The sequence below is a fragment of the Oncorhynchus gorbuscha genome, linkage group LG03 (genome assembly GCF_021184085.1).
Source record: "Oncorhynchus gorbuscha isolate QuinsamMale2020 ecotype Even-year linkage group LG03, OgorEven_v1.0, whole genome shotgun sequence".
NCBI classification, from domain to species: Eukaryota; Metazoa; Chordata; class Actinopteri; order Salmoniformes; family Salmonidae; genus Oncorhynchus; species Oncorhynchus gorbuscha.
The window spans coordinates 10,546,310-10,558,443 of NC_060175.1; positions in this window are offsets into that span (position 1 = coordinate 10,546,310).

Consider the following 12,134-nt stretch of genomic DNA (forward strand, 5'->3'; position numbering starts at 1 on the left):
TTGGCTGTTTCATTGGCTCTCTCATTGGCTGTCTCATTGGCTCTCTCATTGGCTGTTTCATTGGCTGTTTCATTGGCTCTCTCATTGGCTGTCTCATTGGCTGTCTCATTGGCTCTCTCATTGGCTGTTTCATTGGCTGTCTCATTGGCTCTCTCATTGGCTGTCTCATTGGCTGTCTCATTGGCTCTCTCATTGGCTGTCTCATTGGCTCTCTCATTGGCTCTCTCATTGGCTGTCTCATTGGCTCTCTCATTGGCTCTCTCATTGGCTGTCTCATTGTCTGTCTCATTGTCTGTCTCATTGGCTCTCTCACTGGCTGTCTCACCAGCTCATAAAATTGTTCCTCTGTCCAAATTACAATAGAAGTGCCTGATATTTTCTCTTACCCACTTACCAGCCAAAATGTCAAGTGTCCCAGGTAGGTTGTAAATCCAAGACTGCGTCCCAAATAGCACCCTATCCCACTCTGGGCTCTGGTCAAAAGTAGTGCACTATATTAGGGGATAAGGGTGCCATTTGGGACATCTCAAGTCAAAAGTAGGGCACTATATTAGGGGATAAGTCTGCCATTTGGGACTGAACCCAAGAGTCAGTTGAGTGTTTTAATGTGAAAATAAAGCTGTTACCCATTTCCCTTTTGTTTATCAAGCTCTCTATATATGCTACTTAATGCCATTAGAAATATAATCTCTGAATGAACATGTGTGAATGGACGAATAATGATTAGGCTAATCGTGTTCATAAACTCATGAGTGTATGCTGTAATTATTGGGGTACATTCAGCCCTACAGGGAACATTAACATAATTGCGCTGTCTTGTCAACACAGTTTTAGGTTTTATGACAGTATTGGGTTTAGTCCGTATATTAGGTGGCAGTGGCAGTCGGTACCATTTAAGACGAGGAAGGACAAGGTTTATTTTTTTTCATGAGAATGGCCTTATTTCTATTACAGCATATTGAATGACTGTCATTCATAGTCACTCACCCAGTTTAATGTAATGTGATTGGCTTAGGTTACTACATAATACTAACATTTTCTCTAGGACCATCATGAGGTTGATACAACCTGTGAATGAAAGTTTACAGCGTAGGTGCATGCACAGGTCGAGAGAGACATGTGAGTAATCAAGTTATTAAAAGACAGTGACACATTCAATACCTCCGTGCACACTCTTGCCTGCATCTAGCTCGTCTAGGGTGTAATCATTGGTCCAACCGGTGCAAACGATGGTTTCTATTGGACAAATTCAGGTATGTTTTTCTCCGTTCCGTTTCCTTCTGTTAATTATTATTTTTTTCAACAGAATCGGTGGAATGTTCACACGTAAATACATTTCACTTTCATAGCAGCCACATACAAACAGCATGATCACTTTGCTCTGATAATTCCTTCTCGCATCTATGCGTTCTCCTCCTCTGACCTTTTCCCTTCAGTGCACAACACATCAGCTGTCTGTGATCAGGTAAAAAAAACTTTCCAAGCCAAACCTTAATACCATAACCGCTAACCGTTACACACAGCCTACGTCATTGTCAGCTTATTAGCTAACGTCATACAGTTGAATTCGGAAATTTCCATACACTTTGGTTGGAGTCAATAAAACTCATTTTTTCAACCACTCCACAAATTTCTTGTTAACAAACTACAGTTTTGCCAAGTCAGTTAGGACATATACTTTGTGCATGACACAAGTAATTTTTCCAACAATTGTTTACAGACATATTATTTCACTTATAATTCACTGTATCACAATTCCAGTGTGTCAGTGTCACGCCTTGGTCAATATGTTTTGTGTTTTCGTTATATATTTTGGTCAGGCCAGGGTGTGACATGGGTTATGTATTGTGTTCGTATTGGGGTTTTATAGCATTGGGATTGTGAATGATTAGGGGTGTGTCTAGTTAGGCTTGGCTGCCTGAGGCGGTTCTAAATCAGAGTCAGGTGATTCTCGTTGTCTCGGATTGGGAACCGTATTTAGGTAGCCTTTCACTTTGTATTTTGTGGGTGATTGTTCCTGTCTCTGTGTAGTTTCACCAGATAGGCTGTAATTAGGTTTCACGTTCCGTTTGTTGTTTTGTATTTTGTATAGTTATTTCATGTGTCACTTTTCTATTAAAGTCATGAGTAACCACTACGCTGCATTTCGGTCCGACTCTCTTCCTTCAACAGACGAACGCCGTTACAGTCAGAAGTTTACATACACTTAGTTGACTGCACCTTTAAACAGCTTGGAGAATTCCAGGAAATTATTTCATGGCTTTAGAATCTTCTGATCGGCTAATTGACATCATCTGAGTCAATTGGTGGTGCACCTGTGGATGTATTTCAAGGCCTACCTTCAAACTCAGTGCCTCTTTGCTTGACATTATGGGAAATTCAAAAGAAATCTACTGCACATTCGGACAAAGATCGTACTTTTTGGAGAAATATCCACTGGTCTGATGAAACAAAAAAATATAACTGTTTGGCAATAATGACAATCGTTATTTTTGGAGGAAAATGGGGGATGCTTATAACCCGAAGAACACCATTCCAACCGTGAAGCACGGGGGTGGCAGCATCCTAACCGTGAAGCGCGGGGGTGGCAGCATCATGTTGTGTGGGTGCTTTGCTCTAGGAGGGACTGGTGCACTTCACAAAACAGTTGGCATCATGAGGGAGGAAAATTACGTGGATATACTGAAGCAACATCTCAGGACATCAGTTAAAGCTTGGTCGCAAATTGGTCATCCAAATGGACAATGACCCCAAGCATACTTCCAAAGTTGTGGCACAATTGCTTAAGGACAACAAAGTCAAGGTTTTGGAGTGGCCATCACAAAGCCCTGACCTCAATCCTATAGAACATTTGTGGACAGAACTGAAAAAGCATATGCCAGCAAGGAGGCCTACAAACCTGACTCAGTTACACCAGTTCTGTCAGGAGTATTGGGCCAAATTTCACCTAACTTATTGTGGGAAGCTTGTGGAAGGCTACCCAAAACATTTGGCCCAAGTTAAACAACTTAAAGGCAATGCTACCACATACTAATTGATTGTATGTAAATTTCTGACCCACAGGGAATGTGATGAAAGAAATAAAAGCTTAAATAAATGATTCCTCTACTATTTTTCTAACATTTCACATTCTTAAAATAAAGTGGTGATCCTAACTGACCTAAAGACAGTGAATTTTTACTAGGATTAAATGTCAGGAATTGTGAAAAACTGAGTTTAAATGTATTTGGCTAATGTGTATGTAAACTTCCAACTTCAACTGTAGCTAGTCAATATAGCTACTAGAACTAACACGTTAGGGAACCCGCTACAATCATGCAGTACAGTGTAAATTCAGCAAGCAGTTTAGCAGTTACACCAGTGGGCCCCAGAGGCATTAAATTAATTAAACCAAAACCTTACCTTGACTTAGAAGAGTTCCAGTGTTGGATAGTCATAGCCAAATTCACTGAGGAGGATGGTCCTCCCCTTCCCCCGCTGAGGAGCCACCACTGGTAGGTGTAGTAGGTGTATTTCATTCCTCTGTGTCTAGTCTGTCTCCATACTCATGGTTATGATATTGAGCTTTCCAAACCAACAGTTTATTGTTGCAGATGGTGTGTGTGTGTGTTTCTGTCACGCCTTGGTCATTGTATTTTGTGTTTTTGGTATATGTTTGGGTAGGCCAGGGTGTGACATGGGTTTATATGTTGTGTTTCGTATTGGGGTTTGTATTAATTGGGATTGTGTATGATTAGGGGTGTGTCTAGTTAGGCTTGGCTGCCTGAGGCGATTCTCATTGTAGTCAGGTGATTCTCGTTGTCTCTGATTGAGAACCGTATTTAGACAGCCTGACTTTCGCGTTGTATTTTGTGGGTGTTTGTCCCTGTGTCTGTGTTGTAGTCACCAGATAGGCTGTAATTAGTTTCACGTTTCGTTTGTTGTTTTCTTATATCAGTTATTTAATGTACCGGTTTCATTTATTAAAGTCATGAGTAACCTACACGCTGCATTTCGGTCTGACTCTCTTCTTACAACAGACGAACGTTGTTACAGTTTCTGTGTGTGTGTGTTATTTTATGCCCAGACTACCCTGAGGGCATTGCAGCCCCCCGAAGTGAGTCTGTACTATAAAACCACAGCTTGGGATTGTCATGTCTCACTGATTACAATTGGCCACACCTGCTGTTTACGAAGCATGTGACAAATAACATTTGATTTTATTATATGTAAGATCGCTAATAACATGTATTTTATAAATGCACAATTATTTTCTTCTCCATTCTTTCTTGTGTGCTCATAAAAGAGGTTATATATATATCTATATATATATATTATCTATATATATCTATATCTATATATATATATATATATATATATACACACACAGTGGGGCAAAAAGTATTTAGTCAGCCACCAATTGTGCAAGTTCTCCCACTTAAAAATATGAGAGAGGCCTGTAATTTTCATCATAGGTACACTTCAACTATGACAAACAAAATGAGAAAAAAAAATCCAGAAAATCACATTGTAGGATTTTTAATGAATTTATTTGCAAATTATGGTGGAAAATAAGTATTTGGTCACCTACAAACAAGCAAGATTTCTAATAAGATCACTTATTAGAGGGTCGGTGTTAGTCCATGTAGATCACTTATTAGAGGGTCAGTGTTAGTCCATGTAGATCACTCATTAGAGGGTCAGTGTTAGTCCATGTAGATCACTTATTAGAGGGTCAGTGTTAGTCCATGTAGATCACTTATTAGAGGGTCAGTGTTAGTCCATGTAGATCACTTATTAGAGGGTCAGTGTTAGTCCATGTAGATCACTTATTAGAGGGTCAGTGTTAGTCCATGTAGATCACTCATTAGAGGGTTAGTCCATGTAGATCACTCATTAGAGGGTCAGTGTTAGTCCATGTAGATCACTCATTAGAGGGCTAGTCCATGTAGATCACTCATTAGAGGGCTAGTCCATGTAGATCACTCATTAGAGGGTCAGTGTTAGTCCATGTAGATCACTCATTAGAGGGTCAGTGTTAGTCCATGTAGATCACTTATTGAGGGTCAGTGTTAGTCCATGTAGATCACTTATTAGAGGGTCAGTGTTAGTCCATGTAGATCTTATTAGAGGGTCAGTGTTAGTCCATAGAGGGTCAGTGTTAGTCCATGTAGATCACTTATTAGAGGGTCAGTGTTAGTCCATGTAGATCACTTATTAGAGGGTCAGTGTTAGTCCATGTAGATCACTTATTAGAGGGTCAGTGTTAGTCCATGTAGATCACTTATTAGAGGGTCAGTGTTAGTCCATGTAGATCACTTATTAGAGGGTCAGTGTTAGTCCATGTAGATCACTTATTAGAGGGTCAGTGTTAGTCCATGTAGATCACTCATTAGAGGGTCAGTGTTAGTCCATGTAGATCACTCATTAGAGGGTCAGTGTTAGTCCATGTAGATCACTTATTAGAGGGTCAGTGTTAGTCCATGTAGATCACTCATTAGAGGGTCAGTGTTAGTCCATGTAGATCACTTATTAGAGGGTCAGTGTTAGTCCATGTAGATCACTTATTAGAGGGTCAGTGTTAGTCCATGTAGATCACTTATTAGAGGGTCAGTGTTAGTCCATGTAGATCACTTATTAGAGGGTCAGTGTTAGTCCATGTAGATCACTTATTAGAGGGTCAGTGTTAGTCCATGTAGATCACTCATTAGAGGGTCAGTGTTAGTCCATGTAGATCACTTATTAGAGGGTCAGTGTTAGTCCATGTAGATCACTCATTAGAGGGGTCATGTAGATCACTCATTAGAGGGTCCATAGATAGATCACTCATTAGAGGGTCAGTGTTAGTCCATGTAGATCAGGGTCTGTTAGTCCTCTCTTATCTCTCTCTCTCTCTCTCTCTCTCTCTCTCTCTCTCTCTCTCTCTCTCTCTCTCTCTCTCTCTCTCTCTCTCTCTCTCTCTCTCTCTCTCTCTCTCTCTCTCTCTCTCTCTCTGTCTCTCTCTCTCTCTGTCTCTCTCTCTGTCTCTCTGTCTCTGTCTCTGTCTCTCTCTGTCTCTGTCTCTGTCTCTGTCTCTGTCTCTGTGTCTCTGTCTCTGTCTCTGTCTCTGTCTCTGTCTCTGTCTCTGTCTCTGTCTCAATTCAATTCAAGGGGCTTTATTGGCATGGGAAACATTGCCAAAGCCAGTGAGGTAGATAATATACAAAAGTGAAATAAACAATAAAAATTAACAGTAAACATTACACATACAGAAGTTTCAAAACAATAAAGACATTACAAATGTCATACTATATATATATATACAGTGTTGTAACAATGAACAAATAGTTAAAGTACACAAGGGAAAATAAATAAGCATAAATATGGGTGTTTGTTCTTCACTGGTTGCCCTTTTCTTGTGGCAACAGGTCACACATCTTGCTGCTGTGATGGCACACTGTGGAATTTCACCCAGTAGATATGGGAGTTTATCAAAATTAGATTTTTTTTCTAATTCTTTGTGGATCTGTGTAATCTGAGGGAAATATGTGTCTCTAATATGATCATACATTGGGCAGGAGGTTGGGAAGTGCAGCTCAGTTTCCACCTCATTTTGTGGGCAGTGTGCACATAGCCTGTCTTCTCTTGAGAGCCATGTCTGCCTACGGCGGCCTTTCTGAATAACAGGCTATGCTAACTGAGTCTGTACACAGTCACATTTACATTACATTTAAGTCATTTAGCAGACGCTCTTATCCAGAGCTACTTACAAATTGGTGCGTTCACCTTATGACATCCAGTGGAGCAGCCACTTTACAATAGTGCATCAAAATCTTTTATGGGGGGGGTGAGAAGGATTACTTTATCTTATCCAGTCACAGTGGTCAGGTATTCTGCCACTGTGTACTCTCTGTTTAGGGCCAAATAGCATTCCAGTTCGCTCAATTGTTTTGGTAAATGCTTTCCAATGTGTAAAGTAATTCTCTTTTGTTTTTTAATGATTTGGTTGGGTCTAATTCTGTTGCTGTTGTTGTCCTGGGGCTAGGTGGGGTCTATTTGTGATTGTGAACAGAGCCCCAGGACCAGGTTGCTTGGGGGGTCTCTTCTCCATCTCTCTGTAGGTGATAGCTTTGTTATGGAAGGTTTGGGAATGGCTTCCTTTTAGGTGGTTGTATAATGTAACGGCTCTTTTCTGGATTTGGATAATTACCAGGTATCGGCCTAATTCTGCTCTGCAACCATTATTTGGTGTTTTACTTTGTACACAGAGGATGTTTTTGCAAAATTTATGTTTGTTCCATTTTGTGAATTCTTGGTTGGTGAGTGGATCCCAGATCTCACAATCGTAAAGGGATATGGGTTCCATAACTGATTCAGGTATTCTAAGCCAGATCCTAATTGGGATGTCGAATTGTATGTTATTTTTGTTGGCGTAGAAGGCCCTTCTTACCTTGTCTATCAGATCGTTCACCGCCTTGTGGAAGTTACCTGTGGCGCTGATGTTTAGGCCGAGGTAGGTATAGTTTTTTTGTGTGCTCTAGGGCAGTGGTTCCCAAACTTGTTATAGTCCCGTACCCCTTCAAACATTCAACCTCCAGCTGCGTACCCCCCTCTAGCACCAGGGTCAGCTGTACCCCCTCTAGCACCAGGGTCAGCGCACTCTCAAATGTTGTTTTTTGCCATCATTGTAAGCCTGCCACACACACTATACGATACATTTATTGAAAATAAGAATGAGTGTGAGTTTTTGTCACAACCCGGCTCATGGGAAGAGACAAAGAGTTCTTATTGGACCAGGGCACAAATAATAAGATAATAGTAATAATGTTGCTCTTTATTTAGCCATCTTACATATAAAACTTAATTTGTTCATCGTAAATTGTGAATAACTCACCACAGGTTAATGAGAAGGGTGTGCTTGAAAGGATGCACATAACTCTGCAATGTTGGGTTGTATTGGAGAGAATCTCAGTCTTAAATAATTTTCCCACACAGTCTGTGCCTGTATTTAGTTTTCATGCTTGTGAGGGCCGAGAATCCACTCATAGAGACGTGGTTGCAAAGGGCATCAGTGTCTTAACAGCACAATTTGCCAAGGCATGATTTTTTATTTATTTAACTAGGCAAGTAAGTTAAGAACAAATACTTATTTACAATGATGGCCTAGGAACAGTGGGTTAACTACAATTTTCAGGGGCAGAGCAACATATTTGTACCTTGTCAGCCCACGGATTCGATCTAGCAACCTTTCGGTTACTGGCCCAACGTTCTAACCACTATGCTACCTGCCGATACTCTGAGTGCAGCCCTATCCAGAAATCTGGCAGGGGCTTCAGATTAAATTCAATTTTCACAGAACCGCTTGTTGCAATTTCGACGAGGCTCTCTTGTTCAGATACAAGTAAGTGGACCGGAGGCAGGGCATGAAAGGGATAATGACTCCAATTGTTTGTGTCGTCCTTTTCAGGAAAGTACCTGCGTAACTGCGCACCCACCTCACTCTCGTTGGATGCTGCAGTGTACCCAAGAGCCTCTCGGTGGATGCTGCAGTGTACCCAAGAGCCTCTCGGTGGATGCTGCAATGTACCCAAGAGCCTCTCGTTGGATGCTGCAGTGTACCCAAGAGCCTCTCGGTGGATGCTGCAGTGTACCCAAGAGCCTTTCGGTGGATGCTGCAATGTACCCAAGAGCCTCTCGTTGGATGCTGCAGTGTACCCAAGAGCTTCTCGGTGGATGCTGCAGTGTACCCAAGAGCCTCTCGGTGGATACTGCAATGTACCCAAGAGCCTCTCGGTGGATGCTGCAATGTACCCAAGAGCCTCTCGTTGGATACTGCAATGTACCCAAGAGCCTCTCGGTGGATGCTGCAGTGTACCCAAGAGCCTCTCGGTGGATGCTGCAGTGTACCCAAGAGCCTCTCGTTGGATGCTGCAATGTACCCAAGAGCCTCTCGGTGGATGCTGCAGTGTACCCAAGAGACTCTCTGTGGATGCTGCAGTGTACCCAAGAGCCTCTCGGTGGATGCTGCAGTGTACCCAAGAGCCTCTCGGTGAATGCTGCAGTGTACCCAAGAGACTCTCTGTGGATGCTGCAGTGTACCCAAGAGGCTCTCGGTCAATGCTGCAGTGTACCCAAGAGCCTCTCGGTGGATGCTGCAGTGTACCCAAGAGCCTCTCGTTCGATGCTGCAGTGTACCCAAGATACTCTCTGTGGATGCTGCAGTGTACCCAAGAGCCTCTCGGTCGATGCTGCAGTGTACCCAAGAGACTCTCGGTCGATGCTGCAGTGTACCCAAGAGCCTCTCGGTCGATGCTGCAGTGTACCCATGAGCCTCTCGGTCGATGCTGCAGTGTACCCAAGAGGCTCTCGGTCGATGCTGCAGTGTACCCAAGAGCCTCTCGGTCGATGCTGCAGTGTACCCAAGAGCCTCTCGGTCGATGCTGCAGTGTACCCATGAGCCTCTTGGTCGATGCTGCAGTGTACCCAAGAGCCTCTCGGTCGATGCTGCAGTGTACCCAAGAGCCTCTCGGTCGATGCTGCAGTGTACCCAAGAGACTCTCTGTCGATGCTGCAGTGTACCCAAGAGCCTCTCGGTCGATGCTGCAGTGTACCCAAGAGCCTCTTGGTCGATGCTGCAGTGTACCCAAGAGCCTCTCGGTGGATACTGCAATGTACCCAAGAGACTCTCTGTGGATGCTGCAGTGTACCCAAGAGCCTCTTGGTCGATGCTGCAGTGTACCCATGAGCCGCCTCTCGGTCGATGCTGCAGTGTACCCAAGAGCCTCTCGGTCGATGCTGCAGTGTACCCAAGAGCCTCTCTGTCGATGCTGCAGTGTACCCAAGAGCCTCTCGGTCGATGCTGCAGTGTACCCAAGAGCCTCTCTGTCGATGCTGCAGTGTACCCAAATGTTTTCGGGAGCAACTACTTGCACACGCATTACCACTCCACTATGTCTCCCTGTCATGGCTTTTGCTCCATCATTACAGATACCAACACATCTTGATTACCAAAGTCCATTTTATGTCACAAAGCTGTCTAGTACTTTAAAAAAATCCTGTCCTGGTTTCCAGTGGTTTGTATAATTCACTGGCTTGTATGCAAAGCAGTAATTGTTTCAAAACATCTCCTGCCATGTCACTGATGCGTTGTGAAACAGTGTTGTTTGATGAAGGAATTGTCTGTATATATTTTTGGGGCCTTCCCATCCCAGCATTGTCCCAATAAATGGACTGATTGAAAATGTGAAGAATTTAAGACAAAAAAAAATGTAAAATGGGAATCACATTTCCATTTGGAGTACTCCCGACGCATTGTGCGTACCCCAGTTTGGGAATTCCTGCTCTAGGGAAATGGTGTCTAGATGAAATTTGTATTTGTGGTCCTGGCAACGGGACCTTTTTGGAACACCGTTATTTTGGTCTTACTGAGATTTACGGTCAGGGCCCAGGTCTGACAGAATCTATGCAGAATATCTAGGTGCTGCTGTAGGCCCTCCTTGGCTGGGGACAGAAGCACCAGTTCATCAGTAGACATTTGACTTCAGATTCTAGTAGAGTTTGAGGCCGGGTGCTGCAGACTGTCCTAGTGCCCTCAAGCCAACTTGTTGACATATACTGTAGGTTTAAGATGGTAGGGCTCAAGCTGCACACTTGTTGACATATCCTGTAGGTTTAAGATGGTAGGGCTCAAGCTGCACACTTGTTGACATATCCTGTAGGTTTAAGATGGTAGGGCTCAAGCTGCACACTTGTTGACATATCCTGTAGGTTTAAGATGGTAGGGCTCAAGCTGCACACTTGTTGACATATCCTGTAGGTTTAAGATGGTAGGGCTCAAGCTGCACACTTGTTGACATATCCTGTAGGTTTAAGATGGTAGGGCTCAAGCTGCACACTTGTTGTTTGTGGGTTATTATCATATCGTATGTTTTCCCCATCACCACTTTCCATCAGTTTGTATAGCAGACCCTCAGGCCAAATTGAGTCAAAAACTTTTTTGAAATCAACAAAGCATGAGAAGACCTAGCCCTTTGTTTTGGTTTGTTTGTATGTCAATTAGGGTATGCAGCGTGAATACGTAGTCTGTTGTACAGTAATTTGGTAGACAATTTGACCTTTGCTCAGTACATTGTTTCCCCTGAGGAAACATACAAGTCTGCTATTAATCATAATGCAGAGGATTTTGCAAGGTTGCTGTTGACGCATATTCCATGGTAGTTATTGGGGTCAAATTCGTCTCCACTTTTGTAGACTGGGGTGATATATCATTGGGTCCAAATGTTGGGGAAGATGCCAGAGTTGAGGATAATGTTCAAGAGTTTAACTATAGCCAATTGGAATGTCTTATCTGTATATTTTATTTAATTGAGGATACCATCAACCCCACAGTCCTTTTTGGGTTGGAGGGTTTTTATTTTGTCCTGTAGTTCAATTCAATGTAATTGGAGAATCCAGTGGGTTCTGGTAGTCTTCAATAGCTGATTCTAAGATTTATAATTAATCATGTTTCTGTTTTTGCCGTTTGTTCTTTGTTATAGATGGATTCTATAGATTCTATGGATTCTATGGATTCTATAGATTCTATGGATTCTATGGATTCTATGGATTCTATGGATTCTATGGATTCTATGGATTCTATAGATTCTATGGATTCTATGGATTCTATGGATTCTATGGATTCTATGGATTCTATAGATTCTATGGATTCTATGGATTCTATGGATTCTATAGATTCTATGGATTCTATGGATTCTATGGATTCTATAGATTCTATGGATTCTATGGATTCTATAGATTCTATGGATTCTATGGATTCTATAGATCCTATCGATTCTATAGATTCTATGGATTCTTCATTTACATTGAGCTGATTTCTGACGTGCTGTTCCTTCTTTTTCCATAGTGTGCTTCTGTATTGTTTTAGTGAAGGCGTAGACTCAGGTTTTCTGGGTCTCTATGTTTTTTGATTGGATAGGTTTCTCAATTTATTTCTTAGGTTTTTGCATTTGTCATTGTTTTCAATTTTCTTAGGTTGTCTGCTTGACATTTTCTAGATTTGATTGGGAAGCTGAAAGTTTAAATATACTATTAAGGCATTCTACTGACAAGTTATACCTTTATTACAATGAAACGTTTTTTTCCATGAAGTTGTCTTAAAACGATTGAATTTATTGTTG